Source organism: Choloepus didactylus, chromosome 16, assembly GCF_015220235.1.
Source record: "Choloepus didactylus isolate mChoDid1 chromosome 16, mChoDid1.pri, whole genome shotgun sequence".
NCBI classification, from domain to species: domain Eukaryota; kingdom Metazoa; phylum Chordata; class Mammalia; order Pilosa; family Megalonychidae; genus Choloepus; species Choloepus didactylus.
This window is the reverse complement of record NC_051322.1, coordinates 45,511,026-45,529,259: the sequence shown is the minus strand read 5'-3', so window position 1 is coordinate 45,529,259 and position 18,234 is coordinate 45,511,026. Positions and strand designations below refer to the sequence as shown.

The 18,234-nt window shown below is 40.3% G+C and overlaps 1 protein-coding gene across 2 annotated transcripts in view; it reads left to right on the top strand.

Moving 5' to 3' along the window:
- Positions 1-3,771: 3,771 nt before the first annotated feature.
- The window catches only part of MAPRE2 (microtubule associated protein RP/EB family member 2), a 174,621-nt gene continuing 160,158 nt past the window's right edge, over positions 3,772-18,234 (top strand). Inside the window, exon 1 of one of the 2 annotated variants that reach the window (XM_037805530.1) lies at positions 3,772-3,826. The gene's annotated coding sequence lies outside the window, so the exon portion shown is untranslated. The remainder of the gene's footprint in view (positions 3,827-18,234) is intronic. The other variant, XM_037805531.1, reaches the window with a different exon arrangement.

Below are 18,234 nucleotides of genomic sequence, written 5' to 3'. Positions count from 1 at the left end.
TGTTGTGATTTTTACTTAAAGCAGTATTAAAACTTAAAAAGACTCAGGGCTAAAAATAAATCATAAAAAATGAAATGTATTTGAGCAAAAGGTTAAAACATTAACTGATAAACTCTGCCTCTCCCTTTTAATCCCTCTTGTTAGATATTTGTGGGACAATATGATCACAACTCTCAAAATGTTAGCTTTATTTGTGTTATGTAAAAATATTTATTTGGGAACAGTTTTATAAGATGTAAACATTTTAAAAGGGGAGGAAATGACACTGATGGGTGTGGGCAGGGCCAACGTTAAATTTATTGAGACCAAAGCATTATTCAGTGCCCAGCAACACTTTAGAATATCCTACATCTCTATAGCATTTTAGAGTCTACAGCATTCGTCAACGCTCTGTTTTAAATACATCAAGTGTTGGGAAATGTAAGAAGCAAGTTTAGTTGACCTAATCTCTGCTCTTTTTTGGAGAAAGACACCCAAAAGCTTATTGAAAACTGTGATTTTATTTCCTTCACATTGATCTGAGTGAGTTTCCCCTTGTTTATGGACTGATTTTTACTCACAAGGTTACATTTCAAAATTTCTCTGCACTAGACAAAAATAAAAATAAAAATTCTTTGGTAAAGGCATAATTCAGACAATGATGGGGAAAATATGGGCAATTTGATGCCACCACAGTATCTCACTCTTCATAGACACACATTCACTCATCAAGCAGAGAATGATAGTCATTGTCATCAAAACTAGCAAATTTGCTTGTGGTGATGTAACCTTAGGTAGTAGTTGGGGTGTCCCCTGGAGTACAACTGAGACAGAAGGTCTTTCCCAGCTCCAGTATCACAGAGGAGCTTGGATGCTCAGTGCCCGAAGTAGAATGACCCTAGCAGATCATAAGGTGACCCTGAGAGGAAGAGAGGCAAAATTCTTTATCAAGTGTTTCTGCACATGATAGTATGGTCTAATAATAACAACAACAATAATGCTTCTCCAAAGCCTCCACACATAACCATGTACCTTCCTAGAACAGGTAATCTATCTTCACCCTCTACTGTAATTAATTAGACTGTTTGTAGTTAAATTTTACTCCTGACTCTCCCTTGTAATGCTGGGTCTCCGGGGAAGGCAGAACTCATCTCACCAAGATTTCTATTTTTCATTCCTTCTGAGTTACATACCCTCTTAACATTAGTTAGTGACCTCTTGTCTTTCTTTGGCCAGCGAAATGTGAGAAGTCAGATTCGGGGTGAAAGCATTTAAGGTTTGGTGCGCAGTTCTCCATACTCTCTTCCCTCAACATGGCGCTCATGGAAAAGTCACAGGAATGAAACAGACTAGAATGATGAGCCACCATGATAGCTGCCCTGGAGATTTTGCATGAGCAAGAAATCAACTTTTGTTGTGTTACGCCACTGAGATTTTGGTGGTGTTTTTACAGCAGCAAAACCTAGCCTATTCTGACTAAACAGTTCACACTAACGACCGCTTATGCAGGAACCCAAAAGTCGCTGTTGTATCAGTAAGTTGTGCTTAAACATGAGTTGGCCCCTGTCACTATTGAGGACAAAGTCTTACAGAAATATCTGTGAGCGGCAAGGTAGCTTGGATAAATTATATTGTGTACCCCACACTCTTGCCAGGTCCCTGAATTAGCACTGAGGGCTTCCCAATGGAAATCACCGTCTTGATTTGTCATCAAGGAAATATCAGTTTTATGGGAGGGTGGAGGAGTTTTATTTAGGATATGCTGGAACTTTTGGGCTTGTAGGAAATTCAGTGGAAATGCCTATCAAGTAACTGTAAATGCAGCAATGGGGCTTGGAAACAGATTAAGAGCACAGAGATAGCTTCAGAAGAAACCTCCACCCACTTGAAAGTTGAAGATAAGACATGAATAAAATTTTCAAGGGAAAGTTCAGAATGAGAAAAATAAAAAGCCAAGAAAAGAGTCTTAGGAAACATCCATATTTTAGGGGCTGAGAAAAGAGGAAAAGCAAGGAAGGATGATAAGAGACCACAATGACAAGACCCATTCATTTTGAGAACTAAGAATACCATATCTTCATTAATAAATTCATTTAAATTTAAATTTCAAGGTTTTTAATGAGGACAAAAAATGTACTACTCCTTAATCCATTTATTCTCTCAGATATTAAAATAGATTATCCATCTGACAGGCAGCTGGTCATCATCTGTAATAAAAAGCAAAATGATTTTTAATTCAATGTCCCAGAATTAACTAATTTATCACAGTTTAAAGTTTTGCAGAAGAAACAGAACTTTTCAAACATGTATGACTTGCTCTGCATTACAGTCATTTATTTATTCAACAAACTTATCCTATGCTTCTGGCATGTGCTTAGGCATTACAGTAGGGGCCAAGTTATTCTCAGGTGGCTGCCTTATCCCCCTGACGGCTTTGGGCCAGCTTTGCTCCTGCAAGGATGAACTGGAGTTAATGAGCTAACATTTACTGAACTCTAGGTTTGTGCGCCAGGCGCTGCACTATATGCTTTATATAGGTTATCTCATTTAATCTTTGCAACAACCCTATGAGGGGGATATTAGTATCATCACTACTTTACTGCTTGGGAAGCTTAAAGGTTAAGAAATTTGCCTAAGGGCTCACAGCTAGTAAGTGGTGCAGTCAGGACTGAAAGTAGGCTGGCCACTGCCCAAGTGGGTGCTCCAGTCCTTGCTACTCAAATGTGGTCCTCAAACCAGGAGCACTGACATCACCTGGGTGGTTAATACAAATGCACAATCTCAGGCCCAACCCCAGATCCACTCAATCAGAATGTGGTTTTAACAAGATCTCCGGGTGATCAGTCTGCATACTACAGTTTGGGGAAGCATTGTGCTAAATCACTCATTATATACACTTCACTTTAATGGATGCTGGGGGGCAAGGGAGACAATCTTTCCCGAGTTGCAATTTGGAGCAGGGAAAACTGCGTGTGCACTCTCCGAGGGCTAAAGGAAGGATTCAGACAGCAGGTTTTTGCAGTTTCAAACACTGGACGTCATTGTGATCAGCAAGGGTCGGGATCGTTTCCAAAAGCAGCAGATACTGAACTGGGTCTTGAAGCTAGAACATTTTCTCAATTCATTTCATTAAAAATAGGTGCTCTTCCAAATGGACATCTGCCCACTTCAATAATCTTCTAGAATTAATTTCTGCAGGCTGGATTCCCTTTTCCAAATAGAATCCAAATATCAACAGCATTAACAACCAGATTTGAAATCTTATTAAAACTCGTTCTTCTAAATAGTTAATCACATTATTCGACTTAGAAGTGCCTAGTTTTGGACAAAAGTAGTTTGCCTCCGACTATCAATCGTTACCCAGGTAGGTGTACAAATACTTGGTGTAAAAAACAGATGCACTACTTTTGGTTTGCAGGCTCCAGGTTGCAGGCACTTAACTCAGGGTGTGGCGTCGCCTTTTCAAGCCCCCCTCTGCAAGCCTCGTCGGCCTCCTCAATCTCGGGTGATGGCAACGACCCAGCTTATTTCACCGGCTGCCACTTTCTTCCCAGTCGCCAACTCAGCCTGACTTCGTAGAACCCGAACCAGCATGCCGTCCTCCACTTGACCCGCTGGCAGGTCATCGAACAGGCCCTGGCCTCTCCTCCGCTGAGGTCCCCACCTGCACCCCGCACCCTCGGGAAAGGGCGGCGCTAGCCGGGCTCCCCTGGGTATCAGCCCGCAGTGGCTGTGGCGGACGGCGAGTCACGTGGGGTGCTGGGGGCGGAGCGCGACCGGCCCTGTGGGTGGAGAAAACAAAGCCCCCAGCTGTCAGGAGAGGAAGGAGGCAACGGCGCCGGAGCAGGTGAGTCAAGTGCATTTAAAGCGGTACCGCCCTAACGCACCCCGACCCCCCCTGCCCCGGAGCAGCCCCTCCCGGCTGAGCGCTGGCCACCGCCTCCTCCCGCCGCGGGGTGCTGCAGCCTGCCCGTCACGCAGCCAGAGGCCCCGGAGGTCCCCGAGCCCGGCAAGAAGTTGTTCAGGGGTCGACGCGCGGGCCGCGGGGGGTGCACCCCGTTGCGCTCCCGCGGGCCCTGCCTCTCCTTCGAGGCCCCCGCGAACCCCGGGAAAGGGGAGAGGGAGTCGGGGCTGCCACGCAGGCAGAAGCAAAGTGGACTGGCTTGAGGGGTGAGGGCCGGGGCTGTGCGGTGAGCCAAGACTTGGCGCTGGTGAGCGGGGAGAGGAAGGGGCTCTGGCGGCTGCGCGCCCGCCACGCGCGGACCTCAAGACGCCAGAGTTGAGGCGCCGGACTGAGATCCCGGGGTGCTGTCAGGAGGGGCTTGCACCCGGGCACAGCGCTTCGGGGCAGACCAGGAAGTGCAGCGCGCTGTGCCCGGGTGCAAGCCCCAGATCCCCAGCGTCGGCTGCCGATCCCGGCTCTCGCTCGGTCGAGACGTGCCCACCACTCCGACTCCCGCTGGTGCCCCCGGAGTCTACTCCGGGGAAGGGAGCGGGTTATTATTCTGCGACCAAGTGGTTCTTCTGCAGGGAGCACCCTGCGCGCAGGGCAACGGCTACTCAACTACTCCCCACTTTGCTACCGTAAGAAATTCTTCAGTCTCCCCTTAGGAGGGCTGGGCCGAGGCCAGAAATGCCACAAAGGGCCGGAGGAAGGGTGGACGCAGAAACACCTTCCTCTCTGAGCCTGGAGCGCTCGGTAAAGCAGACTTTCAGACCCCGAAAGGGCTAGTGGGGTAGGTCACCCCTTGAGTCACTTTGCCAGTCCCGTGTCAAGGGCCGCCCCAGCGCAGAAGGCAGAACTATAACCTGAAAGGAAGGGACGCCACTGCTGTCTGCTCGGGAGTCTTTGTCTTAACCCCGAGTCCCTTCTGCCAGTTCTCGCCGGGTCAGTAGCGCATTGAGTGATTGATATTCCTAACGTTAGCGGTCTCTTCTCGGCACCAGCCAACGCTGCAGTGCCTTCCCTGTGGGTCATCTCCATCATTTGTTCATGCCCTCTCCTTTTCCATAACAAACAAAAAAAGGGAACGTGGTTCAGACCCGTTCAGTAAGAGGAGGTCACGAAACACACGAGGGCATTCACGTAAAATCAAGGGTTAAGTGTTCAAACCGTGGGCGAGGAGACAGAAGAACTTTCTTGATTAACATAGTATCTGCCCCGGGGCCGCGCTGAGAGGCGGCGGTCGGGTCTCACTGGAGCTGAAGCATGCAGTCCTGCTTGATTGGGCTTGGACGCAGCACCTGTTTCTAATCTAAGAGGACTCGAGGCTCACAACTTTCAGTGGAATGAAACAGAAAAGAAATCAAAAGGTAACCGAAGGGATAGCAGCATTTGAGATGCTTCTCTTGGACACTATGTTTTTGGCAAGCAAAGGGAGAATGTGCCTTGTCTCCCCACTGTGCCTTTTGGCGACGTTCCCTTGCTCTGCTAGTGTTCTTTTCTGCCAAATTAATTAAGACATCAAGCAGGGGCTATGTGTCAGTAGATCTCTAAAATAGGAGGTTTGGGAGCCCACATAGCCTTCCTTAGGTAAGCTAAACTGATAGGTTTTCTATGGGAAAAGAGGTCCTTCTCCAAAGCAGTGGTTCCCAAACTTGGTTGCACATTAGAATCACCTGAAGAACTTGGAAAAACTCCGATGTCCCTGTTGCACCTCTACTATTAAAATCAGAATATGTTGTGGGTGGAGAGGAACCCAGGCATTGGGATTGTTAAAGATTTCCAGGCAATTCCATTGTGCAGCAAAGTTTGGGAACCACTGTTGCAAAGGGAGAGTTCATTGGCCAGCAGCAGCAGATGTTGCAAGACAAGATGCCAGTTTAACCACTTGGGTGGGTGAAGGAAAAGATGCTGAAATTGGGGCACCTGATGAAGGCCCTGGGGTGGGTGGCTGTCATCTGGCAGCCTGGTGACACCTGCCACATCACTTTTCTCCCTCCCTGACCAAGGTCTGGTTCTTGTTGGAAAGATTGAAGTTCACTGGCAGTGCTTTGCTTCTGCACTGTTGTTTAAAGACACTTGGAGAAGCTTTCATTCCAGTGATGACTCATACATAGCAAGCAGTGGGGAAACACAGGAGAAACATACTGGGAGCAGTCTGGTGAGTCAGTAGACTGCACACCAAGGTGGAGCCTGGTGAATAGGAAGTAATTACAGCCTAGTAACTTATTGGCATGTACATATTCCACTCTTTTGAAAGCACATTTTAATATCTGATTAGGATCTGTTTGTTTTCCAGCACAAGTTTCATATAATGCTCTCTCCTGTTAAAAGAGGAAACACTAAGCCAACTAGACATCTTGTTATTTCTTTAGAGGAAGGCATATTAAAAACTGTTGGAAAACTCATGTAACTTTGAGTTATTTCAAAAGTATTTCAGAAGTAAAGAGGGTGGAATTTGCAATGCATACATTTTGAATTTTAAAAAAGTCAAATACTATTTGATTACACATTCAGGGTGGATTAAAGGATCTATTTAAATACAAATGGTTAGATCTAGCATTCAACATGAAATTTTATGTTTGCTACGGACTGAAAGTTTCTTGCCAAAAACCAAGGAAAAAAAAATGTCATCCCCAAAGAATGATCTTAAATAAGATAACCTGTTTAAAGATACACACATTTATTAAATAATATTATACTTTTTCTTGTTTGTATTACTATTACTTTCAGTTTTTATACCTCTCCTTTCTTTGATCTTCTTTATATCACCATCACTGTCTCTACCATTCCCTAAATGCTTTTCTCACCATTCTAAATTTCTTTAAGGAAAAACAACAGTGTCTGGCACATAGTAGGCACTCAATATCATTAGCTATTTTTATCCTCCCATTGAATTTTGTTTGATCCTCTCTTCTAGCACCTATTGCACCTTACTTGGTATTATATAATCTTTTAGGGGCATTTATGTCTACAGTCCCCACAGCAGGGAGCACAGATCCCTGCATGTTGAGTTGCTGCTTGTTTGTACTGAAGCTTTCCAGAAAGTGGAGAGAACATTTGCAAACCCAGCATCTTCAGTACAGTCAGTTTAATTTTCCGAGGCAGACATTCTGAATATGTGGCAGCCAAAGTTCTGTTGCAGTTCTTAAATGCTATAAAATGGTAATTCATTTGTTCACTTGTATTTTTATACAAAAGCAATTTAGCATTTTGAGTTTAATAATTATTTTAATACTTAACCACACTTTTATGAGTCAAAGATTCACTTCACACAAGTTCACTCTACCAATTACTATGGTAAAAAAAAACGCATATCCAACTGTGATCTCTATGGATGCCTAAAGGAATCCATTATGCTAAGAGAGGTATTTCAGAGTAGGAGAAACAGCAGGTCAATAGTTAAACAGCTTTTATTGTCATCTGCTTAATATACTGCTCTCATTAAAATGGCATGAGTACATTTAAATAGCCAACATAATAAAAAGTAAAAATTTGGATATATTCATTGACAGATACCATAAAAGAAATACTAACAAGTTCCAAAAGCCAAAATGACACAAATACATCTCTTACTCCTGTGTAGCTTTAAAAAGGGACTGAGGATGCACTTTGGAAATTCCAACCTCTTTTTGAAGAGGTATAAGATACTGAAAGGCTAAAATGTAGCCTAGAAGACTGGGGCTAATCCAGACTAATCAGAAACTGTTCATTAGAGGATAATACATACCTAGCTCTTTATTTTAAGTAGGCCTAAAGGGGTGTGGTGGAAAAGAAGGGCATCATCGCAATTTTAGAAGCTCTGACATTTTTGAGAATAGATGAGAACCACCCACTCTTATTACCTTAAATCTGTATAGCCTTTTGGTCTTATTAACAATTAGGGCTTTGACATATTTGAACTGATAGTATTCCCATTTGCCAAATAGCAAAAATTAGTCCAAAAAGTTAAGAGATCTTCCAAAATGCAATGCCAAAGCTAGAACATTAGGGTACTGACTTTTTCCAGTGTCTGTTACATCATACTGCTTGTAAATCCTGAGCAGATTTGGATGTTGTCTTCCCTGGAGGCTTTGCCTAGACAAGATCAGTTGTAATTATCTCCTCACCCCCCCCACCCCACCCCCACTTAAAATAGGAGAAACCACTCACATGAATTGTGCTCTCCCCAACTTTAGTCTTATCAACCTTTGCACTAGATTAACCCTAAACAAATTTCTGAGCCATCTTGAGCTTCTTGTCTATACAACCAAAGTAATATGTTTTAAAAATCTTTTTCCAAGCTGTTTGCAGCTTTTAACTATTGGAGACCACAAAGAATAAATCCAACTCTCTTACATATTCACCTGCAACCATCTTAAACATTTAAATTGAATTTATTCTTAGTCTGAGGGAAAAATCTAGCTATAGTATTTCAAATCTGTTAATTTCACAAAGTCTGTGCTCCAAATTTGCAACATTTGAGAAGTAGCCACAATTATTTGTCACAACAGAGTTTTGTAGAATAGAATTATTGGTGAATTTGCTTCCAACAAATCTAATAAGTTTGTCCAAAATAGCTGCTGACAAACTTCATGTAGTGAGTTGTGTTGAGTTGAAACCCTTGTCTCCATCAATTTCAGGAATCAGCAAACTATGGCCCACCAGCCTCTTTGTGTATGGCCCAAGAACTAAGAATGTTTTTTTTATTTTTCTTTAATGATTGAAAAAAACACATAAGACTAATATTTTGGGACACTTATATGAAATTTATTTCAAATTTCAGTGTTCATGGATAAATTTTGAATTGAATACAGCCATGCTGATTCATTTATAAGTTGTCTATAGTAGAATACTTGCAACAGAGATCTACGACCCACAAAGTCTAAAATATTTGCTGAATATTTATAGAAAAAGTTTAAAGACCCCTAATTTATTCAGACTTGGCATACTCCAGCTTTAAATGATAATTTGCTCACTTAAAGCCGTATTCCTTTTTCAATTTTTCCCTTTAAAAGAGGTAAAAAATTTGTTTCCAGAGGTAGATCACGTAACCACTAAGGAGAAAAGAGAGTTTAGTTTCATATTCTCTTTGTGGGTATATTTGCTTTGCAAAAGCAGTACATTTCTAACTAATATGTGAGTTGTAGTGATATGGTCAACCATAAAACTTCTGAACCAAAATAAGCCCAAACAGTGGAAGAGTGGCTTATAGTGATCTCCGTCACTGTTTCCAGAGCTTTAAAAATGGGAAAACACGTACTTGTGAGCAGGCCCAGGGTGAACACTTGCCTCATCTTTTTAGCAGTAGGAACTTCCTTATTCTCCAACCTGTGAAGCCATTTGGACACTTATTTATTTCAGTCTATGAGGGCATAATTTGGGGAGTTATTCAGATATAGAAAATTTTCATTGACTGTCACTTAATTCACAACACATGATATGTAAACTTGCTGTTTTTGGAAGTAGTGCTACTTTTCTAAAGTATGTTTAAGATAAATTCCTTGCTACATATAATGACAAGGATCATTAAACAATAAGCAGATTATATGTAGAGTCACTAACACCACTAAAGACTGGCATTATGCCAAGAGTAATTATGGGTTTTACCTTCCAAATTAAAAAATAGATCATTGTTCAGAAATTCAAATTATTTGCCTCTGCCCAACACTGGAAAGATTACTATTGATTAAGATTCTAAGAAAGAACGTTAGAGAGGACAGTAACTACACTGGTAGAACTTCTCTCAATTTTTTATTGTAAGTGTTGCCTGTCATAAAACTTCCTTCAGTTAAGAGAACTTCCTCCTTTGATGAACTTTTTGATACTACGGACTGGAAGTTTGTAAATGAGTTTAACTTAAATTAATAGAGCTTTTTTTTTAAGGGTTATATATAACTAATGTCTTCTTCATCCCTTCCAAATCAATATACCTGCAATTTAGAGGGAAAACACCAGAGAGGTTCTTCTTTCACTAAATCAAAAACTATGCACTGCAGGATCTATATTTTCTAAACAGTATAACTCTACAGTCAGTTTGTTCAAACACCACAATTACATGAAACTTTGAATAGGAAGTGAGATACGGTAGGTTAGTATAGGTTAGAGTGAAATAGTGACACATCCCAAAGTAATTTGGGCAGAGAATAAAAAATATATTTACAGCCTCCTCCCCACCCCACGCCCTCGCCCTGAGGAGCTGGGGGAAGGTGCAGAAGTGTTGGACTTCCTCACCTGGACTGGTGTTGATGTTGTCACAAACATTGGGACTGGCTGTTTGATGTGCCGAGCCCTCAGTCGTGGGACTTGCCCTTATGAAGCTTGTTACTGCAAAGGAGAGGCTAAAGTTGCATATAATTGTGCCTAAGAGTCTCCCCCTGAGTACCTCTTTGTTGCTCAGATGTGGCCCTCTCTCTCTAACTGAGCCACCTTGGCAGGTGAACTCACTGCCCTCCCCTCTACATGGGACCCAGCTCCCAGGGGTGTAAATCTCCCTGGCAATGCAGGATATGACTCCCAGGGATGAACCTGGACCCGGCATCATGGGATTGAGAATATCTTCTTGACCAAAAGGGGGGTGCAAAATGAGATGAAATAGTTTCAGTGGCTGAGAGATTTCAAATGGAGTCGAGAGGTCACTGTGGTGGACATTCTTATACACTATATAGATAACACTTCTTAGGTTTTAATGTATTGGAATAGCTAGAAGTAAATATCTGAAACTACCAAACTCCAACCCAGTAGTCTGGACTCCTAAAGACGATTATAGAATAATGTAGATTACAAGGGGTGACAGTGTGATTGTGAAAACCTCGTAGATCACACTCCTTTTATCTACTGTATGGATGGATGAGTAGAAAAATGGGGATAAAAACTAAATGACAAATAGGGTGGGATGGGGGGATGGTTTGGGTGTTCTTTTTTTACTTTTTTTTTTTTCACTCTTATTCTGATTCTTTCTGATGTAAGGAAAATGTTCAGAAATAGATTGTGGTTATGAATGCATAACTATATTGTCGTACTGTGAACAGTTGATGTATACCATGGATGATTGTATGGTACATGAATATATTTCAATAAAACTGAATTTAAAAAAAAGTATGCACTAAAAATGATATAAATTTTGAGATACCTGATATCAGCTAAATTATTTCTTTAAAAATACAAAATAATTATAAATATATTTAATCCCATCCTATGACTTTTGGTAGAAATGGCATGTAGATAACTTAGCTTCCAAAGAAACTTAACCCCCTAGTCCTTCTGACAGAGTAATTGGAGGAGGAGGGCAAGAGGGATGGACTACTGAAGATAGCTTGTACAGCTCCTATGCTGAATTGGAAAGGAGCCAATCCGAGTGAAATTAACTTTCCTCCTTATTATAACCTAGGTTTTAGATTTTTACTAAATATATTTTGTTTAATGATAGCTTATACCATACATATTAAGGTTCTATGTTACCAGTAGTTCTCTCCAAAAATTAGGAAATTCCTAACATTAGGAAATCTCCTAAAATTAGGAAATAATTGAATTTACTATATGTTTACTAAAGTAGGGAATTGACAATTGTCATTGATTAAGGGGGTGGGGGTGGGGGGCATTCAAAAGCCTAACAAGCAAACCCTGGTCCTAACTTAAAATTAATTATAAACAGTACTGCAAATACTATTGGTATTTGAGCTATGCAGAAGGGATAATATGAGAAAAAAGGCAGCTGGGAAATAGAGGCAATTCCTTTTAGTTTTGCTAAAATATCTGAAACTATTGGATGTTACATATAAATCAGAGGACTACATTACCCTTTTAAAAACAGTAAAGGCTGCTTTCCACAACTGATAAACAAGAGATGAGTGTCTGCAACCTCCTTCCACTTTCCTTCTTTCAATTCTCATCTTAAATTAAATCAGTCTGCCAAAAATTTGACGTATTAAGAGAAGGACTCTTTCATGATTCTAACCAAGAAACCAACACGTCTGTTTTCCCACTGAGCTTTCCCAGCCCTCCATAAAGTGGAAAAGAGACAAAGCTAGAAGAAAAATCTCCCCCTGCTTTGCCCCACCTGGTCCTCCCTTGCAGAAAGATATGGATTTAAGTTTCTTGGTAGCTTCACCTCCAGCTTGCCCTCTGTCATGAGTTTTTTTTAAAGTGTGGTCTTCTGGGCACAAATCTAAGAGGAGTTTCCACAAATCAACAACAGTAACAACCAAGAGCTCAGTGTGGTATTGCAAAACCAGAAAGCGGTCCCCTCTGCAGTCGGAATGTTTAAACAATACTCAGTGGGTCTATCGGTTCTCCATCCCAGCATCTGCTCTCTCAGGAGTTCAATTTAGATTTGAGGGATATGCTTCTGTCTTATGTTGCCAGACAAGATATAAGATTCCCCAGTTATTTGAATTTCAGATAAACAATGATTAGGGTTTTTTGGTATGAGTATATCCCATATCTTGCATATACTGCATGAGACACACATATTAGAAAACTGATCTTTTATCTAAAAATCAAATTTGACTAGATGCCCTATTTTTTGTTGTTGTTGGAGTTTTTAATCTTTTTTTCCTTTTTTGCTTTTGCTGAATCTGGCAGCTCTACTTGTATTACATAATAAATCTCAAAATGGCTGGCTTTTCCTGGTCTATAAAATATTTAATTTGAGATGCTCTTTCTGGGATAATAAAATATCAGAGCTGCCTTCCCCTACTAAAGAAATAAGCCATTAACTGAAGTCTTCTGTACAAGTTGCTTAATTAAGAGGGGGACAATTAGCAATTTTTTTTTCTTTATTTTATAAGATATTTTAAGGTATTTTCTTCTATTCTTTCACAGACCTTTCAGTAGGGTAGATGCTTCGAAGGTAAACTGTTCATTCAAGCAAGGTAACATGAGAAACCCATCAACCACATCAATAATGCTTTGCTAACCCGGGTGTGATCCCGGTTGATTCCCCTGATGAGCTGAGGCCCTGCATCATCAGCCTCACCTGGGTGTGTCTTAAAGCTTAGACTTTTGGGCTCCACCCCAGACCTTCTCAATCAGAATCTTCACTTTAACAGGAGCCACAGGTGATTAATATGTACATTAAAGGTTGGGAAGCCCTGAACTAGAGAACTCTTTCCACTCGAAGAGTTTCTTTTAGTCTAATACCAGGCTGAACTAATCCTTAACAAACTCTTTTAATACCTAAGAAGGAAGTTTCCTTTGACAAAATACCTTTAAGATTGGCAACTATTTATTTCTATTTTATTCATATGACCATTTTAATATTGTTTTATGATGAGCTTAAATAATAAAATAAGACAAATATGATTTTGAAAAAGCCTCTCATATGGACTAACTTGGCCTATTTTAATTTTCTGGGTTGTCCTTAATTAATAACCTATAAATTCGATGGAGCACATTTCCTGGCCCTCAGATCACCAGCAAATCTCTGTTGTGCTTGTTTATTTCATGCATTGTGACTTACATGAGGATATTTATATGCCAGTACCAAGCATTCATATACCTGTGTACCCAGGTTCCTCTAAAGTGAACAAAGACTATCCAGTGTGGACCTATGGTAAACCATTCTTGTGAAATTCAGAGTTTTAAAAAGTAATCAAAGGGATCTATAGGTTTAATTCTTTTTCATCAGAAACCTCCCTTCTTTATGCCTGCCTGCCTGATTTTTTAAAAATTTTTTTCTTTTAGAAGTTATAGTATTGTATCATAGAAAGAAGTCTAGATTTAGAGCGAGAACATTAGAAGGCCTGAGTTTTAAAACCGATTCTGCTGCTAAGTGGCTGGAAGACTTTGGAGGAGTTACCTAACATCCTTCATCAACATCCTTCCATGAATTTTCTCATCTGTAAAACAGAGTCAGTGGAATCTGCCATTATCTCACCAGGTTCTTGCGAGGGTCAAATTAGCTAATGTGCATGTAGGGGGCATCAGGATGGCTGTATAGTATACTGTTTGTTTAGTGGTCTGTTTCAGATAGGGCTGGAAGTTAACTAAATATTATATGATGTGTTTTCTGCAGTGGACTTAATTTGAAAGATAGGTGATGTTGGTTTTGACAGTTCTAGCTATGCCCTGGGAATGGAACAATAGAAGCACATATCTTATAGCCATGTAGCTCAGGGCCATAGGTGCTAGTCAGCCTTTCTGCTTCTCAGAAAACTAAGACTTTTCATTGCGGTTGGTGAACAGTGATGTGCTCCAGGATACCAAGCAATGAATTCCTTATTGGGGTGCCACTCATTGCTCTGCAAAGTTAAAAGACACAGGTTTTAATTTCTTTCTGCCAGAAATCTGCTCAATCCCTTTCACATTTTCCCAGGAAAAGTTCATTTATGGATTGTAAAAACATGCTTTGATATTTTTAATTACTCTTTTTATAAAATATTATTCTATCAATCATTCCTTCAAAACCACACATTCTTATGTAGCCTTCACAACCAAAATAGAACATAATTGTTATGATTAGTTATTAAGTAGCTTTGAATCTTATCCAATTATAAAATCCAAGTTGGAAGACGCTTTAGTGGTTATTTTCTTAAAAGACACCACCAGAATTCTCTCACTAGCACATCCAGGAGAAACGCACTTAGTCTTTTGTTTTAAGAAATACAATATAAAGTCATTAGAGAGAGTCTGAAAAAGATGGGGAAAGGGGAAACACTCCTAATATTACCACTTCCATGCAGCTATGGCAGAAACTATTTTCATTTTTGGACTAAGGCTCTTTTTGTCTGTATCCACATTCATCAATATTTTACATAAATTCTTTGCTCTATATTTTTAATGTTTCCAGTATCCAATATATGTGGCTAGCTTCAGTATCTTTGCCTGTACTTTGCTTGTTTCTTCTGCCTGGGATGCCTTTGCCTGGTTAACTCAGGCTTGTCCTTTGTCTTTTATCAGGTATTACTTCCTCTAGGTCCTTACTACTCAAAGCGTGGTCCACTGACCAGCATCATCAGCTTCACCAGAGTGTACCTTATAAATGCAGAATGCCAGGCTCTACCCCATACCTCCTCAATCAGAATCTGAACTTTCATAAGATCCCCAGGTGGTCTGTTGCAATTAAAAGTTTGAGAAACACTGTTCTGGAAAGTCTTTCCTAACCTACTTACCATCACCAATCAATCCCCCACCAGCCTACCCATTCAGGGTACGTTAGAAGTCCCATGTTGGTTTACCTAAAATTCCTATGCATGCAAATTCTTTGTACATTTGATAGACTCTTATTCATCTTTTCATCTCCTGATCCAAACAGAGTGCTTGGCACATGATAGTTCAATTTTTTGTAATTATTTCATCATTTTCCAGCACCACTATTTTGTAGATGAAGAAATGCAGATAAGAGTCCTCAGTGCTGGAAAATGGGGTACCCAAGTAGGGCTCTATCAGTCATAGGTCTGCAGTTTGTTAGAGGGCTCCCCTTTGTTGTTGTCTTTATATGGCAAATACACCAGGTAGGGGATGCTTCTCTGTGAATAATTTCTGCAAATACACCATCAGAGTGTTACCCCTTTTGCTTAAAGTATTGATACCTGTTAAACACAAATACCTCTGGGAGAAATAATGCTTTGTACTTGATGTGAAGTTCAGAAAGCCAGCAGGTTTTGATGTGTGTGCAGTGAGGGATGTATGGATAATGATTATCTGACAGGAGAGGGTCAGGAACACAGAAAGGAAAGAATAAATGATGAAATGCTGGAAAACAACTGATTCTGACAAATGGTGCAATATTTTTTGTCTTGCTCCATACCATAAGTCACTTTTTCATTTTTTTAAAAAAAATTGCATTAATTATATTTAGAATCCCCATCCTGCCTCTCAACTCTGACAAATTTCATCTAGCCCTACATTCAAAGTGAACCACTGAGGCTCTGGGGCTTTCTTTTCAGATGTTTGTTTTAAAATTCCAGACCATCAAAAGTGTAGGTACTTCTATACTAATGTTTCTAAAGTCACATTAAAACTGAGCAACAAGGGACCTCTAAGGAGTTTTCACTGTACCTATATATCTCTTGGCCCTTTCATTGTGGAAGGAAGGTTTTTTGAACTCAGAGATGGGCAAACTGATGAAGGGAGGACTCAGCCCCGCAGGCTGCTGTTTTGAAGTTGCAGGAGGAGGATTTGAGCTTTGCAATCAAGTTATGCCCAGTAACAAGAATTGTCTGTCTCCAGGGCTATTGTTCGTCTTATTTGAAAGGAACGAGAGGCTACTGGTACTGCTTACTGACAGCTCTGACAATTAGCCACACAGACCACAAGACTGAAAGGAGTGTAATTATATTCAAGAACGTATGGCCTTTTTTGTTTTTCCATAAAACAAAAGTTTTGATAGTTCATTAGCCCATTGAATTATTTAGCTAATATTTATAGACTAATGTAGTGAGAAGAATAAAACTTCCATTTAATGTATGGAGAATATAATGTTAGCTCTGAAAGTATGTCCAGATCTGGGACCTTGGGTGAAGTTTATAAGAGTCATTTGACACTTTCCAAGTGTACCTTGCTGACCAAGCGGACACAGGCAAGCCAAGAGGGATGGGTAGAACAATTGTTGTGTTCTGCACACTGTAACATCAAGCCTATCTCCCTGAGTCATATTTTCCCATGGGGTTTGGGACCTATTCCCAATGAAAAGAGATTTTTTTTAACAATGTATTTTTGTGAGGTTTAATGGTCTTCTAAGGGTTACTCTTGGAATTTGAAAGTCCCATATGATTTTTGTTTGTTTTTCACAAATGACATTTTGGGGTTTGTTTTTAAATGTTGAATAATAGTTAATAATCTTGGACTTTGTCACTGCCCTAATAATAATCCTGTATGACTTCTGTTGAGAAACTTTTGCACATTGATTTCTCTATCTGAAAAATTATGCATATTTTTTTTCACTAATGATCATGCATACAGGCTCTAGAAATTAAAAATTAAAGTAGCAAATTAAAATTATTGCAGATAAGAAGAATTATGGAAATGATAGTCAAACAAAGAGAAAGCAACTTTTACTAAAATATTCAAAAGAAAAGTAAACTTGATTTAAGACAGAGGGATTGTCTCTACCCCACGTAGTTCAAAATTAGAAATTAAAGTCTAGATAATGATCTCACAAAACCTTGGCAAGTTAGGCACAACATTGTTCAGACTGTTTTTATTATTAAGTGAATAACTGGTCAATTTAAACTGATGGCCAAGGGACCCAGTTCTTGACCCACCTCTGTTTAACATGCCATCCAAGACAACTCTCTTCACCTTTGTGGTTCCCCCAAATAAATAAATAAATGAGTGCGTCTTACCTCTACTTATCCTTCCCAAAATATATTCCCCAGTACTCTGAAAGATTGTTGTTAATCCATCCTTTTTGGAATAAAATATAATAGAAAATGTGATGGGAGCCATGTTTTTTCTTTGGAGAACTGCTAAATTAACCACTTCAATTATTTAAACATGAAGAAAAATACATAGTTTTGATAGTCCATTAGCCCATTGAATTATTTAGTTAATATTTATAGACTAATGTAGTGATAAGAATAAAACTTCCATTTAATGTATGGAGAATATAATGTTAACTCCGAAAGTATGAGAACAGTGTGGTTTCTGGCACAGCACATACATTTTTAAAAGCATCCACTTAGAAAGCTTCCTGAGCTCCCTTTTCCCTGTGCATGTGGTTGTTACAGTTGGGTCATCCCTCCATACATCTGCCTGGGCTTAGAAATAAAGACGCCATATATCCTGTCCTGTTGAAGATAAGGGAAGACATGGAAAAAGCTGAACTACCGACCACGCCCAGCAGGGAGTTGGATTGTACTGCCTCAAAATACAGGCATGGACAAGAAGGGCCGCCTCTGGTGGGTTTGAGTTGCTGCACGATTTCTGGACACAAATATAGCACCGCCTAAGGCACCAGAGCATGCAAGGACAGGGAGAGAAAATAGATTTAAAGCACGGGGATTTAACCAAGCATGACAAACTTCTTCTCTTAACCTGATAAAAAGGGAGTTATCTTTTTTACACCTGTGATTGAGTTGTGCTAGCAAATGTAGAAAAGCCACACATCAGCTAATTGTGACCAGAGAGAGGAATCACTGCCTCTTTCATTTTGTGGGTCCACCCTTTGTAGCAAGGTCTGTACTATAAATTACTTCATTTCACTTGGGACCAACTGAGTGAATGACCCTGTCTAAGTGCTGTTAGGTGAGCACCGTAGCTGATTTTGGGAAGAGCCCTGATGCAGAGAGATCCTATCCTTGCAACTCAAAGTATGGCCCCTGGACCAGCACATCAGCATCCCCTAGGAGTTTGTTAGAAAGGCAGAATCTCAGACCCCACCCCAGTGCTAC